Below are 17,322 nucleotides of genomic sequence, written 5' to 3'. Positions count from 1 at the left end.
TGACAGCTTGAAAAAGAAGTCATGACAAAAGCCCGAACGCAAAGCTCCAATAAAAAATAGTCGGCATGAAAGAGCACATCGAGACAGACTCCAGCCAACAACGTCTCACCAAACAAAAGCAACTGATCTGCTCCGAGGAGGATATCAATGTCGTGGCATCGTTGGAAGGAAGCAATGGCAGTACAGAAATCCTGCAAATCACGGAAAAAGCATATAACACCGCGCCGGTTAATACTTCCACGTGGTGCCTTTTTTATAACATATTCCTCCCACGCTGCACCAAGCGTTTTTTCTACGGTCTCCTGAAAAAATACTGTAGTGCGTCAGAAGCAGTGTTCCAGGTCCACCGATGACCACCACTACACAGGCTGCACTATGCCTCCCTCCTTCTTGGTGTGCAAGAAGCACAACTACGACAGCGGCGAGGACATTGACATGCGCCATGCCTTCTCTTCCCGCGACTGCCCGGCTTACCTCCGGCGCGTCGCGGGGGAGGCTGAACGCATCTTGTCAATGTGCGAGTAGGCTAATAGGAGGAAATTTTCGAACTGCCTTACAAGAGATTCCATCTTTGCATATATTCGTGTGCCATTACTGCTGTGACTAGCATCAAACTATGAACAATAGAAAATGACGCAGAGAAAAAAAACGAAGAACGTGAATGACGTCGAGAAACTTGCGTGTGAGGCTCCAATAGAAAAAGCTGCTGATGACCGATTTCCTCTCGTTGCGACAGTTATGGAATGCGGGTAAATCTCACTATGACATTGGCGGTTTTCCAAAGCATTTAGCGGTTGTCGTAAACTAGCTTCTACTCATTTCAATGCCAGAAGCATGAGAAACAATCTGGATGAATTTTTTATCTTCTTTGAAACAATTAGGCATGAACTTTATATTATGTGTTTTTCGGAAAGTTGGTTGACGAAAATGATGCGATGGTATTTTTTACCGGATACCAGTCGAAAGAATTTTTCAGAGGCCAGGAGAGAGGGATGAGTTGAAGTTTGCCTAAAGAATCAATGGCATATACGGTGATTGAGTACGATTGTACGAGTAATAACCATGTTTCGTACATAACAATTTGTTTGAAATAGACAAAAGCATTAATGGTTTATAGACCCCCAAATTGTGACAGGGAAAACTTTAGTGTACTTCTTCAACGACTCCTTCAGTCTGGTAGCCGTAATAACAACTGTTGTATTGTAATGGGTGATATCAATTCAGACATGCCTTCAACAGATAAGTCGTCACTTGAAAAAAAACCTATTGACGTGCTATGCACATACAAATCTCGTGGAACTACCAACCAGCGTGTCCTCTGGTTGTGCTACCCTCTTAGATACCTTTCTGTTAGATACCTACCCTGTTAGATAGACACACATATTCAGCAACAGTGGCGCCATGTGGTTCCTCGACTGGTTACTAAATTTCCGTCTTCCTTTTTCCAGAAATCGACGCGTATCTACAAACTTCGAGCTATCATCCACCGATGCGACGAACAGTGGCGCCCGCGACGGATAACAAACCGGACGTCATCGCCAAGAACGCATAAAAGCAGTACACATCTTGTATCCTGGCACATGCATATTCAGCAACAGTGGCTCCGTGTGGTTCATCGACTGGCTCCTAAATTTCCGTCTTCCTTTTCCCAGGAATTGACGCGTATCTACAAACTTCGAGCTATCATCCACCGATGCGACGACCACTGGCGCCCGCGACGGATAACAAACCTGACGTCATCGCCAAGAACGCATAAAAGCAGAACATACACGCACATTCAGCAACAGTGGCGCCGTGTGGTTCGTCGACTGGCTCCTAAATTTCCGTCTTCCTTTTCCCAGGAATCGACGCGTATCTACAAACTTCGAGCTATCATCCACCGATACGACGACCACTGGCGCCCGCGACGGATAACAAACCTGACGTCATCGCCAAGACCACATAAAAGCAGAACACATCGTGTATCTGGCACACGCATATTCAGCAACAGTGGCGCCGTGTGGTTCATCGACTGGCTCCTAAATTTCCGTCTTCCTTTTCGTAGGTTAGTGGTTACCTGTATGTAAAAGCTAGCGTGTCAGTTGAATTTAGGGTTGCCACTGTTGCTGAATAACTACCACGGCTGACACGTGTATTTCTTGTCATGAATCTGTGAGAGACACGACACATTTGTTGTGCTGTGATTGTAAATACAGCTACCATGACGGCGCTGTTATGACTCACTGCCGCCATGTTTGCGCGGGTCAGTCGCCCGCCGGTAGCTGTTATGACTCACTGGCGCCATGTTTGCGCGGGTCAGTCGCCCGCCGGTCGACCACCCCACCGCTTGTCGACGGAAACGAAAGGAGGTCGACGCGACGCGGCCACGGCCACTGATTGACAGCGGCTTTTGAGCGGTGTTGAGTGTTGTTGACCCAAAGGGGTTAAGGAGCCGCCGTTCTTCCCCCTGTCTAAGCAACGGAACGCGTGTGCGCGTGAAAGCCCCGACCGCGACGACCGGACAATGGGACCCCAGTGGCGGAGGGAGCCCACCGAAAAAGGCAGTGGCAATGGTCAAGCCATTGACTCTTCCCGGAGTGATTCCAGGAACCTTGATAATCTGTGCTGTTAGGCTCTCTGGAAAATACGTGCGAGGAGAACCCCACCGTGGGAACGCAGCGCGCGGCAGACACCAAAAGGATGCGCGGCGTCCGCGCGTCTTCCGTTCTTCCCCTCTACTACAAGCTCCTGACGAGTGGCAAGGGTGTGAGTGTGTGTGTGTGTGTGCTTTGCATCTGCCGACATACCTGAAAGGCGTGTTCCTACCCGAGGGCGGTGCTTCACAGCGAGGAACTTACACATCACCATTGGTCCGCATTGTTTTGTAAGGGGATCCCTAACCTAGGGAACTAGGGATCGGGGGTCAACAAAAAGGGCGTGCTGCGGCTCGCCGGAGATATGTCTTCTGTCTTCATCTCGACAACTCACTGTAAAAATATAAATAAACCTGTTGAGTTTGCTTTAAGCTCTCCCCTAGTCCTGGCTCGATGGAGCGACGGCGACCGGCCCCGCTACCAGCAGACTGCGGTGGCTACAACTCGCTACAACTGGATGGCAAGCGGTTCGATCAGAGCCTGAAGGCCGGAGAATGAACAACACGCCGAGATCACGGATACTGACAGCTGTGGACTGGTGAGTGCTGGCTTTGGTTTTTTGGTTGCCAGGCTGATAAGATAGAAGTGCAATCTTTTCGTTGGTAGAGGCTACCACAGAAGCAGTTGTTTCCAGAACTTCTGGGTAGAGAGTGAGCCGCACCACACTAGTTCTCTGTCATGGATTGGAAGCGTTTGTTGAAGAATCAGCTGCTGATTCTGGGGGAGGAGCTGGGAGCAGATGTAGATTCGGGAATGAAGAAGGACGAAGTTATTCGCGCTATCGAGGGCTTTAATCTCACCAGTGAAGATATTACAGAAGCGTGGAATGAGATTCAAAAGCAACAGGAACAGGAGCGCGAGCAAATGCGGTAGCAAGAGGAGTGCCAGCTAAAACAACAGGAGTTCCAGCTAAAGCAAAAAAACTGGAAGTCGAACAACTGCGCCTGGAAGTGGAAGTGAGGAAGATGGCTGAGGTTCAAGGAGTAGAGGTAGCAGGAAGACAAAATCTTTGTGATTTATCTAAGCTAATGCAACCCTTCAAAGTAGGACAAGATGTGGGCCTCTTTCTTGTGAACTTCGAGAGAACCTGTGAAAAAGCGAAGCTTGGCCGTAGCACATGGGCTCGAAACTTGTTAAGTTTGCTGCCATGTGAAGCAGCGGATGTGATCGCGCGGCTTGCGGTGGACGATGCGGACAATTATGACAAGGTGAAGGATAGCCTTCTAAAGAGATTCCGACTTTCGTCAGATGCGTTCCGGCAGCGGTTTCGCAATCTGACAAAGAAGCAGGGCAGCACGTATTCTGAGTTTGCCTACGAGTTGAAAGTCAACTTAGTAGAATGGATGAAGGGAGCCAGCACTTTTGGGAACTTCGAAAAGGCTCTTGAAGTAGTGGCTCTGGAACAGTTTTTTTCTAAACTTTCCGAGCCAATGAAGCTCTGGATCTAAGATAGGGCCGGAGTAGTAACAGTGCAGGCAGCTTCCGACTTGGCTGATGAGTACGCGTCACGCCGGGGAGAAAGGGACGACGTTCCTTCCGCAAAAGCGGGAGATAAAGGAAAACCTTGGACGGCGAAGCAGGGGGCTGGCGCATGTATAACGTCACAGAAAAAGGCGGACTTCGCTGAAAGTAGTCAAGGATTACAAAACAAACAGGAGGGAAAGGCTTGGGAGACTTCTTCCAAAAAGAGTCCTTTTGACTCACGGCAACCATCTACCTGCTGCAAATGCAAGGAGGTCGGTCACATTGCCATAGGCTGTCCTAGGCCCAGGCCAGCCCTTTCCTATACTTGTGACTCTGCTACTAGCGAGGAGCTACTTATTCCGTACCTTTTCAACCTAACAGTGAACGGAAAGCCATGCCGCGTCTTACGAGACAGTGGGGCAACCATTGATCTGGTGCACCCGGACTATGTGGCACAAGCAGATTACAACGGCAAGTGCGCATGGATTAAACCGGTTTTGCAGGAGGGAAGCATTTGTCTCGCGGTAGCTAGAGTAGTCATCACTGGGCCGTTCGGAGAAGTGGAGACAGAAGCGGCGGTGTCAGACAAGCTGCCCTCGCAGTAATCCTACTTGTTCTCGAATCAGACCGACCGTCTGCTTAGAGAACAAGGGAAAAGTTTTCACGAGGAAACAGTCCAAGCCTTGAACAGAGCTAAAGCACGTGCGCTAGCGGCCGAACTAGAGCGGAAAGAACCGAGTTTCACTGGAAGTACAGCAACACCAGCTGGAGTCAGCTCAGCGGAGTCTACTATCCCGTCGCCTACTGAAAAAAAGAGAGAGGGGCGGAGGAGACTATCGCTGATATACCTGAAGGGGAATCGGAAGAGGGGCTGCTCGTGTTGCCCGTATCAAAATCACTAGACAATGTACGGGAGAAAGTGGCAAGAGACGAGCTCATCGAGCAGCAGAAAAGCGATCCTAGCCTTAAGGAGGTTTGGAACACAGTCAGAGAAGGGGTGGCGAGGAAGAATGTCAGTTTTCCCGTCAAAAATGGCATCTTGCACCACCACTACTGGGATGCAAAAGGTCGCACGTTTGACCAGATTGTAGTTCCGACTAAGTATCGGCATGACATTGTTGATCTCAGTCACGGAGTTGGTCGGTCAGGGCATTTAGGAACTCGGAAGACCAAAGATAGGCTACTAACAGAGCTTTACAGGCCAGGATGCTTCAAAGACGTTGAGAACCACGTAAGAGCGTGTGAAACCTGCCAGAGAGTGGGAAAACTGCACGAGAAGGGAAAGGCACCATTTAAGCTTGTTCAGCTCATTTCGGAGCCTTCTCGCCGGCTGGTAATAGACGTTGTGGGACCACTCCCAGCGACAAAATCAGGCTACCGGTATTTCCTTACCGCTGTTGGTCCACCAGCCAAATTTCCAGAGGCGATCCCAATGAAGGAGTAGAGCACGGTAGAAGTAGTCAACGCACTACTGTCTATTTTTTCTAGAGTGGCCTTACCTAAGGAGATACAGTGCTACCAGGGTTCAGTGTTCAGCAGCGTTCTGACTGCGGGCTTCCTGGAGAAGTGCAGGATAAGGCTGATGAACCGAGTTCTGCAGGGGCCTGAAGAATACGCTGTTCCCTACTCAGTCAACCTTGCTATGTACTACAATACATTGGAAGACCACCTGTACCATCTTAGCCATGTCCTTAGACGTTTGACACACGCTGGACTGACAGCAAAGCCGGCAAACTGCCAGCTAGCTCGCGCCGAAGTACGGTACCTAGGGCACGTGGTAGGGCAGGGCAGGAGGCGACCTGACGAATTGAAAGTAGAGGCGGTTAGCGAATTCCCGCAACCAGAAATGGAGGGTGCTTTCCAAGGCATCAAAACGGCTCTTGTTAGCTCGCCCGTAAGGCATGCACCGAACTATGATCGTCCCTTTACTGTGCAATGCGATGCCCCGCAACAGAGGGTTAGGAGTAGTACTCTGCCAGGAGGACGAGAACGGGAACGAGAACCCTGTGCTGTACGCCAGCAGGAAACTCTTGGTTCGCGAGGAGGCCTACAGTGCGTCAGAAAAAGAACGTACCTGCATTGTGTGGGCCACCCAAAAATTGGCCTGCTACCTTTACGGAACTTCTTTTTCCTTCGTCACTGACCACTGCCCACTGACGTGGCTATCGCAAATGTCGGGAAAGAATCCGCGACTACTACGCTGGAGCCTTGCGCTTCAGGAGCTTAACTTCACTGTGAAGTATAAGAAGGGTTCTGCCAACGCCAATGTTGACACATTAGGCAGAACCTTCTTTTGCTTTCTTTTGTTTTCAATTGAGGAACGTTTTCAGTAATGGTTTTGAGTAGTGTTTTGAGTAACTCATTCTAAGCTTTTAGCTGTGAGCAAGAGTATTAGTGTGGTTGCCATATGAAAAATTTGAAAAGCGTAGGTGCATTGTAGCACCTTTGAAAGAGCAGCCTGGTTGCCGAAAACTCATTGCCGGCGCTTGCTGGTTCGGGGAGGTTGGTCTTTGTGGTTTCAATGGTGCTCGAAGAATGCTGCTACAGTGATCTCTCCCGTCGAGCAGCTAATACTACACGACGTCCGAGATCTTCCCGTCGGACGAGGAGCTGTTATGACTCACTGGCGCCATGTTTGCGCGGGTCAGTCGCCCGCCGGTCGACCACCCCACCGCTTGTCGACGGAAACGAAAGGAGGCCGACACGAAGCGGCCGCGGCCACTGATTGACAGCGGCTTTTGAGCGGTGTTGAGTGTTGTTGCCCCAAAGGAATTAAGGAGCCGCCGTTCTTCCCCCTGTCTAAGCAACGAAACGCGTGTGCGCGCGAAAGCCCCGATGGCGACGACCGGACAATGGGACCCCAGTGGCGGCGGGAGCCCACCGAAAAAGGCAGTGGCATTGGTCAAGCCATTGACTCTTCCCGGAGTGATTCCAGGAACCTTGATAATCTGTGCTGTTAGGCTCTCTGGAAAATACGTGCGAGGAGAACCCCACCGTGGGAACGCAGCGCCCGGCAGACACCAAAAGAATACGCGGCGCCCGCGCGTCTTCCGTTCTTCCCCTCTACTACAGGCTCCTGACGAGTGGCCAGGGTGTGAGTGTATGTGTGTGTGTGCTTTGCATCTGCCGACATACCTGAAAGCCGTGTTCCCACCCGAGGGCGGTGCTTCACAGCGAGGAACTTACACATCACCATTGGTCCGCATTGTTTTGTATGGGGATCCCTAACCTAGGGAACTAGGGATCGGAGGTCAACAAAAAGGGCGTGCTGCGGCTCGCCGGATATCTGTCTTCTGTCTTCATCTCGACAACTCACTGTAAAAATGTAAATAAACCTGTTCAGCTTGCTCTAAGCCCTCCCCTAGTCCTGGCTCGACAGAGCGACGGCGACCGGCCCCGCTACCAGCAAACTGCGGTCGCTACAACTCGCTACAGCGCATGCTCAGGAGTTACACAAGCAGCCTACAAAAAGAAATCTGCAGCAGCGAAGAGCACATAAAACTGTGCAACATGTAAAATGGCAAAAAATTGAAGCAGTCAGAGCACTGAACCCGAAAAAACGGAAAACGGAATGAACCTTACGAAGGAAATAGGTGAAATTCACAGAAAATTGTTTTTACAACTTAAAGTGAAATCACAAGTCGACGCTTTGGAAGGCGTTGCTGCCACTGTGCATGCCATTGAAAGGTCACTGCAGGAAATGTCAAGCAAGTATGATGAGGCGCTTGCCTAAATGAAGCGTTAAAATGCTTGCATGAGCAGATTAAGAAAGCTGGTGGAAAAACTCGAAGCACTGACAAACGAACGAGAAGTGGAAATGCTTAGGCAAGAAGTTAATGACCTTCATCAACACCGCAGACGTATTAACTTACAAATCTATGAACTTGCGGAACATACTAATGAAAAAGTGATAAAAAACTGAATCTTCTGGCAGACGAACTGGAACTTCCTTGGCTACTGAAAACGATTTTGAAGCCGCTCACCGACTGCGTTCTAGGGCACGCGCAGACGGGAAAGACAAGCCATCGCCTACTATAGTGCGCTTTTCAGCCCGCATTTACCCGTGACGCTTGGCTTGCAAAAAGAAGTGAACTAAGAAGGAAGAAATCAAAGGTTTTCATCAACGAAAACTTGACTGCTCAAAACAAACGCTAGTTCTGGCAGATGAAAACAAAGGCAAGGGAAATGGAATACCAGTTTACTTGGGTCAAGGGCATAAAATTATTTGTTCGGCACAGTCAACATGACAGAATACTAAGGAATAATGCAGCCAGTGACCTCGACCAAATAAGATAGCACCAGGACTTCATTCATTTTCTTACGCCATAAAGGCACATGCCTACACGCGATAAAACATGTAGTTATCACGATGCTGCTTCGCTTAGACAACGCAGGGCCTTAAATGGCACCAAGCAATTTTCTTTACTTCATTTCAACGTGCGAAGTTTACGGAACACGCATGATTCCGTCAACTTTTTTTTAGATGCCTTAGGTCATACATTCGACGTTTTAACATTCACTGAAACCTGGTTTTCTAACAAATAAACCGTTGTAAAATTTTCAGGGTACAACTGCATCTCAGTTTCGCGAACTAGCAAAAGGGGAGGGGGTGTTGTTATATATGTAAAAAACACCTTCAAATACGAAGTGGTTCCAGAATACTCATTCATAGATGCTCACTACGAATGTGTGCTTGTAAAGTGTTTAAATACAATGTTGGTAGTACTTTACAGACCTACAATGGTGCTACAACCCAATTTATAGAATTTCTTGAGCGTATTCTAGAGTATTGTGCGTGCGTTGGTCTACCTACCATCGTCACCGGTGATTTCAATATTAACTTGCTCTTTGTGGATTCCTCTGTTCAAAAGCTACTTGATGTTTTTCTTTCTTTTGGCTGTCGAAGTATTATTGACAAACAGACAAGGGTGACAAGTACGTCCGAAGCGTGACTAGACGTATGTTTTACGAATTTTAAAATTGACCAATCCGATGCGGGAGTGTTATTATCAGATATAAGTGATCACATGCCGTTCTTTCTCTTTTTTTTTCACCTTGCATAACCCAGCACAACGAACATACAGACCACGCACGCATTCTTCGCGGAATATTATCTGCAGAAAAGATCGATTTTTTTAACCATATAGTCGAGGAAGCCAGCTTGGACCTTCTAATGCAGACAAACGACCCCACTCTTTCCTATGACACTTTTTTAAAACTATTTAAGGAACTATATAATAGTGCATTTCCTCTAGAGCAGATAAAAGCCCCAAAAATCTAGAAAACCGTGGATTGATGCCCGTTTAATCAAGAGAATAAAAGGACGAGACAAACTATTCGCATCATTTATTCGAACCAAAATCCTCGATAAGTTAGCTCAGTACAAAAAAATTAGAAACAAGTTGACATACGATATTAAACACGCACGTAGCTTGTATTATGAGAATAGGTTTGTCAGTATCTTTAATGATTCTAGAAAGGTTTGGAATTGCGTAAATATACTACGGATCAAGAACGAGAAGGAAACAATATCAGAAATAGAAATCGAGGGCATACCATATTCGGGCACTTTCCTAGCAAATTCAATAATTATTTCCTAAACGCAGGTTTTTGCGCCTCTGCATCGACTAATAGTGTTAGCTGTACATCCTATATTAATTCTTCGGTCTCATCAATTTTTGTCTCCTACTACAACGCAAGAGATGTACGACCTGTTAACAAAACTAAAAAATAGTAGTGCTTGCGGTGTGGACGAACTAAAGGCAGCACCTCTTAAAGCAGTCGATCATGTTATCTGTTTACCTCTATCGCACATATGCAATCTTATTCTAAGCTCAAGAACGTTCCCCAACAAACTCGAAATCGCAAGCGTAGCTGTCATTTTCAAAGGAGGAGATAAAAACGATCTTGGTAATTACCGGCCAATCTCTGTTTTACCTATGTTTTCTAAGGTTATTGAAGAAACAATAAACTCACGACTTACTCACTTCTTGCTGCAGAAGAACATTATAGAACAAAATTAATATGGCTTTCAAATGAAAAAAAATCCACTGAAATGGCGTTACTGAATATTAAAGATAAAATAATTGACAACATTGAAAATAAACTATTTACTCTTGGGTCATTTTTTGACTTCAAAAAAGCCTTTGACTCTGTAAAGCATGACATTTTATTGATCAAACTCTTCAGATACGGTGTAAAAGGAATTGCCTTACAAATCGTGAAAAGTTACCTAGAAAACCGTATGCAGTACAGAAAGATTGGCAATGTGACCTCTCACTTAGGCGAAATCACATGTGGAGTTCCGCAAGGGTCAATTCTAGGTCCTATACTTTTCATTATATACAATAATGACATAGCAAACATAGCTCTAACTCCAGACATTATTTTGTATGCTGACGACACCAATGTATTTTTCTCAGTACCAGATATTGACGTCCTTAAGTAGCAAGCCAATCAGTGGCTAGATAATCTATCTGGTTGGCTAAGTGCAAAGAGATTAAACTTAAACCCCTAAAAAACTAAGTATATGGTATTTAGGCCCCATAATAAAACGTATAGCAGCGAAAAGATTATTAGCTTTGAGGGACAACATATTGATCGCGTTACATCGCACAAATTTCTCGGTGTCTTCTTTCATGAATGATCAGACTGGTCCCTTCACATCAATCACTTACGAAACAGCATTGCCCGAGCAGTTGGCATGCTCAGTACGTTGCGTCATTTATTACCAGTATGGTTAAAAAGCAAATTTACTACGCAACAATACACTCAATCTTTACTACTGCCTTCTTATATGGGGGACAACGACCAAAACGAACATCAGCTATCTCTATTTATTAAAAAAAAGAGCTCTCCGTTTAATTGCACTGCTGCCCTTTCGCTCGCATACAGCACAACTTTTCCAAAAACATGAACTGTTAACAATTAAGTATATCCGACTTAAAAAATTAGCTGCGGTAGCGTACCACGGCGTTAAATGTAACCCTTAGAAATTCTCAAGAAAATTTGCCGAGAAAGACCACAGCCACAATTTACGGCATATCACGTACACAAAAGATAAGCTTCGCACCAACTACGGTGCACAAAAGTTGACATACCAAATTCTAGATATCCTAAATGAACACCCTACTGTATTCGCATTAATTCAGGAAAGCCCCTCGATTCATGTATTTAAAGAAAGATTCATGCCTACCTGTTACAAATCCGAAAATAAATGCACATACTCTTAATTCCTCCTCCTATTCCATGCAAATCAAGCTTACTGTACTTGTTTCTTCTTATACGATAACTTTGTATCAGATATTCATTCACTTTTTACGTACCAATCTTCGTTCAATCTTCGTTACATACCAATCTACGTACCAATCTTACGTTCAGTGTCCAATGACATAACATTTGTATTTATCAATTGCGATGTATCTTTTCTTTTTTTTCTTCTGTTTTTTCTTCCTTACCCAATGAATGTTTATGTATGACTGGTGATTAATGGGTGTGTAATCGGGTGAATCGGCGCTTTGTCAGGCCTTCTGTGCCTTTACGCCGGTCCCCCCAGGCAACTTGTATCTCTCTTGTTGTCTGAAATAAATTTCTATTCTATTCTATTGTAATATCAACATCGATGAGATTCAGGCTGGTGTGCTTTCCGTTGAGCTCAGGAATCATTTGCCAGTGTTTTATTTTGGCAGCAGAAAAATGACTGCAAGTGGCAAAAGTTGCGAAAGAATTTTTTGGGCCTAGAATAAGCAGTTGTGGATTGGAGCAGTTTACATGCCTTGTCAGAGTTTTCGACTGGAACAAAATGTTTGCTCAAAACAAATAAAAGAAACCTCATGGCCTATAATTAAGGTACTTAATATCATGTGGGTACTTAGCGTATCAGCCAGTGCCACCACAAAAAAATTCCGGAAAGGTCCGATAGCCCAAGATAAATCAGCATCTTCTCAAATGAATTAGAAGTAAAAACAATATTTATAACTTTTTCATGCGAACCCCTTACTCTAACCTGCTTCTTTAATTCAAAAAAATATAGAAACAACTTGAAGAGTGACGTGAAAAATGCCAAGCTCAAGGATACTAGGAAGCCTTTCCTGTTTCAACACACCGATATACCAAGAAGTTGAAGACCAGGTTGATTGCAGATACCTTAGAAACGAATTTGAACACATTTGAAAGAATACCTCTTATGTCCGAATTTTTGCTTCAAAGGCTAGAACAGCGGATGCTGTTTTAACGTGCCGTTTAACGAGCTGGTTTTGTAGGTGTGTCCATCTTTACAACTCATAGTTCTACTCTGGTTGACCAATTGTACTTTTATTAACTTTATTCTGATGTATTCTTATGTAGTTTATGGTACGTTTTATTTATGGTTCTTTGTTGTCTGGTGCTCGATACGTTGATTGAACTTTTCATTATTCAAACATAAGATTTTTCAGCTTGTCAAATTTCCTTATTCATTTCACTGTACCAAGGGAAGATGGGGCCTCTGTCAGGCTTCTGTAGCCTTTATTCCAAGCCGGCCTTGTCGCACTTCTGATGACATAAAATCACTGAAATCTTTGACCAGATACCTCAATGGACACCGGGCAGACACTCACAACAGGGCCTCAATAGCAGTTGCGCAACATTTTAACCAGCCGAATCACACTTTCTATGATATCAAGCTCGATAGTCCGCTGCCAAACTTTTATTCTCCAAATGGCAGAAAACAGAGAATCGTATTCAATCCATCAAATCAATTTCCTTTAGCCTGCTGTTTTTTCTTTGAAGGGCGAAGCTCTCTAGCGCGAAGCATAAACGAGTGTTTTGGTGGTTCCTAGAACGCGGTGCGAAGCGCTCCATGCCGAGGCGTAAACGGGTCTCCCAGTGTTTTTTACTACGCGTTACGTTATAGAGCGAGGCGTAAACAAGTTTCCTGGCGTTTTAGTACCGCTGCTACATGAAACAACGATTACGATGACGACGACAGGGGACGCCATCAGCCCGAGCCCCTAGGGGGCTTCGCCCTAAAAGAAAAATGTTGCCGCTGAGTACAGCATCGCAGCTTGCCAACTCTCAACAATTCTGAGTACAAAAAACCGCACCTAGTTCGCAAAAGGTGACCTTTCTTCATATGTTGATTCTCGCAATGCGTTAAGACACCTAAAAGTGCAAAAGGAAAATGCGGAATTAGGTTAGGTGTGTAAATACGGCGGTAAGTGAACTTGCTTCTTTGGACTGGCGGGTAGTGACTAAGATATTTAAAACAGCAGGCGCAAATCACCCAGTTCACTGTCACTGATGTCTAGCATTTTGGTTGTGGTTCTGCTTCACTCCCAAGAGACATAAATAAATCTGCATGCAACGAAATCCTGCATGTAAGTTAAATGGGGAATTTTAGTTACTTTCTTCATGGGCAGGTTTCACTCTATCTCCTTTGTTTATTTAGAGGACATAAGTTTTTTGAACATAACATTTCAATGCTATCTGAAAAACCACAAACGTCTCTCGTAATAAAGTTTGAAAAAAAAAACTAAATTTTTTTAATAGGGTTCCTCGCGCCAGTTTTATCGGAGATATTTTAGGGGGCATAAATATTACACGTGAAAACTTTTGTCTAAATATAATTTACGGAGCAACATGCGACATCGTTTCCATAAAGTAAATCTCTAGAAGACGTGTAATAACGACCAGTAGTTTTAATAACAGGACTGTACTTAAAAATATTTTGATCGACAGAGAAGCGCCACTAACCACCAAACATGACGCTAAGCTTTATTCCGTAAATGATAAATGTTGGGATACTTTTAGATATATGGAATACATGCGATGCGGCACTCTACGAAGCGCTCTCAGTAATTCATGTAAATCAGGTGTTCGAGGAATTGGCTAAAAAAATTTTAAAAGCACCTAACTAACCAATAGTACTTTGCAAATTCCTTTAAGAACCGTAAATTTCGTTGGGAACAAAAATGGTGTACCCAGAAATCTATATTAGGAATATTAAGTGGTATACTATACCAATTTCAGGCAACTTCCTTAATCGTTTAAAGCCATTTCTTAAAGTATCGACAAAATTCTTTTGGTATGATCTATGTCCACACGTCCTTCGCGAATATTTTATTTTGCAAACACCTCGAAGATAGTCACACATACACCACTAAGTAATTAAGAATGGCACAATGTTGAGTACCGATGAAGGAGATGCTCAAAGGGAACAGTGGGGCAAATAGAACAACAAAAAAGAGAGATGGGTAGCAGAACGTCGTAGCCCCTTTTTTGGGCATAGGTCCGCTGGTGTATATAGGCAGTTACAACCTTTACAATGTTTTTGTGCGGCTTCCCTAAATTAACTCAAGGCCAATGTGAACGATAATTTTGAACCATACGTTATTGAAGTTTAGACGAATAAGTTACAGCTGAACGCAACACAAAAATTGTACGGTTTGTTAAACCAATGCAAAACCAAAGGACAAAAGTGCCCATATCGTTTTCCTGGAAACGTATCCTACCCGATGTGTTAACCTTCAGAGCCAATGTGCTAGCATTTCAGACGAGAAGCCTTTTTCGCAATATGACTATGCTATAATAGGTTCTTGAAATATCCAGCTGCCATCGATATTTTTAAATAGTTTGCGAGTTCGTTATTCGTGATACCATATAAAAAGAAGCCTAATTAAACTTACATGTGTTCTTCGAGAAGTATATCTAGTGCTTCCACACTTTAAAATCATTCCACAGTGCGGCACAAAGCTGCTCGAGTACACACCAGAACTAAAATTCTAAAAGATTGATTTGAGGTTGTTTAAAAATAATGACCATAAAATAGAGACCTCATTATCAGTTTCACTATTAAACAAATATCAACACTCGGAATACAATTTCGGAAATAAATAGCTCATATCGGGTAAAGTTTACCCATAAAAAAGGCAAGAACGTTTTGTGTGCATCGGTGAACGAACTTTCCATTGTCATTAGTCGGTGTTCTCAGTTCGTTTTCCGAACTCTAACGTTGAGGACCAAGCCAAAAAAAAAAAAACAAGGCAGCATTACGAGCCAGCAGGCTTCCCGACGGAAGAGCACAGTGAAAAATCAATCAAATTTCGAAACGGTTCCTTTCAAGGACCATATCGCAAGTCCAATGTTAGCAACGCCTCAGCACAAGAACGCGTCTAATACACGTGTTTTTAGTTTCGGTTAATTTGGTTGTCCGCTAGACAACAGGTACTGCGTTAAAAAGTGCGTTTTGCGTGAACGTGCTAAGAGCGATGTAGTACCAGACACGGCACTGATAGTAACAAACAGCACTGTGTCCTTGCTGTTGTTAGCGTTATTTGGAAATAAATAATTCTAATCTCCACGGCAATTTAGAGACTAGCAGGTTCTGCCTTTTTGTGAATCCCGAACTACACCCTCAGGAGAGCCTGCATTTCTATGCAAACAAATATTAAATCCATTGGGCAGCGAAACGTGTTGTACTCATATAACCTAAAAGATGCGCTTCCTAGAACACTTAAAACGCAGCTTACTCTTTAGAGAAATATTTGCCATCAAGACCCTTTGAGATACGCGCTTAAATTTGATTAATTACAATGTTTGTTGGTATACTTGTGATGACGAAACAAACAAGTTGCGAGCTTGAGCACGTCTGATTTTATACTCTTCATGGGTCGAAATGCACTTTCTCACGCGCAAAGACTCACACCATAGATTCAAAAGCTCCCACAGTTCCGTAAATATTCATTTAGGATTCTTCCCCAGACCAGTCACCTTCTGCTCTTTCTGGTGCTTGAACAGATGGAGCTTTTTTCTACTTTCCGAAAGTGCACAAATTAAGTCGGCGAGTGATAACGCGTCTTGTTGAAAACACATGGGGTGTGTGTGGTTGCAGGAGTGGTATAAAAACCTTTGTGCACTCTGCGGACCACCCAAACCTAACCAGCTCTAGACACAGAGCTGGATTTCATGAATGCGAAAAACCTCACGGCAATAAAAGTCAACGGCTTCTTTTTATTCTGCTTTACTAACCTACTTTCAGACTGCTCATAATGCCTTTAGGGCATTCACTGTATAAATCAGGTGGCCTGTAGTGATGTCAGTCTGCTTGGTTATTTCTCATGCGTGTTGCTAATCGAATCGAATTAATAAGCACAGCAGAATATGATTAGGGCTTGTTTTGTGAGCTAAAGCTGGGGCTTGTGGCCGGGCCATGGTCATTATGTCCCGAAGGAAAGAATACGCAGTTGCTCTGAACGGAAAACATGATGATTGGCGTGAATTTGTGCTCCTCTAACAACTTAAAGTATACAGAGGCGAGGAAGCAGCAGTCAACAAAGTGAATGCGCAGGCGAGTGTCGGCGAATGGAATGCAGCTGCGTCTGCTCTTCGGGCATTTATCTCTTGGCGCGAGGGTTTCTCGAATAGTCGAATTGCATCCAGAACACTGTAGATCAAAGAAGAATATTCTCGGCTGGTGACGTTAGTCCGAAACACTCTCCCTATCAAAGGAGATACGGCGTGCGCCATAAAGAAGAAAACATGCGCTTCACTTGGCCCCCCTTTTTCTTTCGGAGGTTTTCTACACATATGCTTATATATATATATACATATATATATATATATCTTTATATTAACCAGTGGCATCACGACCAAAAACACAATATTTATTTCGACGTTTCGGCCGGGGTCCAGCCATTCTCAAGTGGAATACAATGGTCTACTACAGGCTATATAAAGGCTCATAGGGTGCGCTACGAGCACGTCGGCGCATGATTTGAAAAACGCACAAAAAGATACAAAAAGAAACTTCAGGAAGGAAAGGGAGAGTAAATAAACTTAGTGCAGGATTGGGCGCGCGGGTAATTCATGTGAATTTAGAACGCGGTGAAAAGGAAAAGCAAGGCACTCAGGAAGCGTGTTTCGTTCAGCCACTGCCCACCCATGCACATCAATATTAAGAAAGGTACACAAATAAAGTAGGGGTCTGTGCATCTTTTTTCAAAGGAGCGAAAAGAACCTGCCACAAAAGACGGAAGAGCGGAACCGGCAATTAGACCAATAAACATCGCGAAACGCAAAAAACCAGCTGTCTCGAACAAAAGGTGACAGCAAAGTTCAACATCCCAGGCATGCGGAGAGGCGAGGGGCCGCGTCCTCAGAGCTAAATTCCGCGCCTTCCCGAAGAGACAAGATTGTAGCCACAAATGGCTATTCCACAGGCCGCGTTCCATGCACAAAGCAGAATATG

General features: G+C 44.6%; 1 pseudogene; it reads left to right on the top strand.

The window, feature by feature from the left end:
- The first annotated feature begins 375 nt into the window (after positions 1 to 375).
- LOC144168149 (uncharacterized) lies at positions 376 to 8,393 on the top strand (annotated as a pseudogene).
- Positions 8,394 to 17,322: the final 8,929 nt, after the last annotated feature.

This window comes from Haemaphysalis longicornis, unplaced genomic scaffold, assembly GCF_048455015.1.
Source record: "Haemaphysalis longicornis isolate Haplotype H1 unplaced genomic scaffold, Haemaphysalis longicornis Haplotype H1 scaffold_2, whole genome shotgun sequence".
Lineage (NCBI taxonomy): Eukaryota > Metazoa > Arthropoda > Arachnida > Ixodida > Ixodidae > Haemaphysalis > Haemaphysalis longicornis.
The sequence above is the reverse complement of the archived record's forward strand: the minus strand, read 5'-3'. Positions and strand labels throughout refer to the sequence as shown.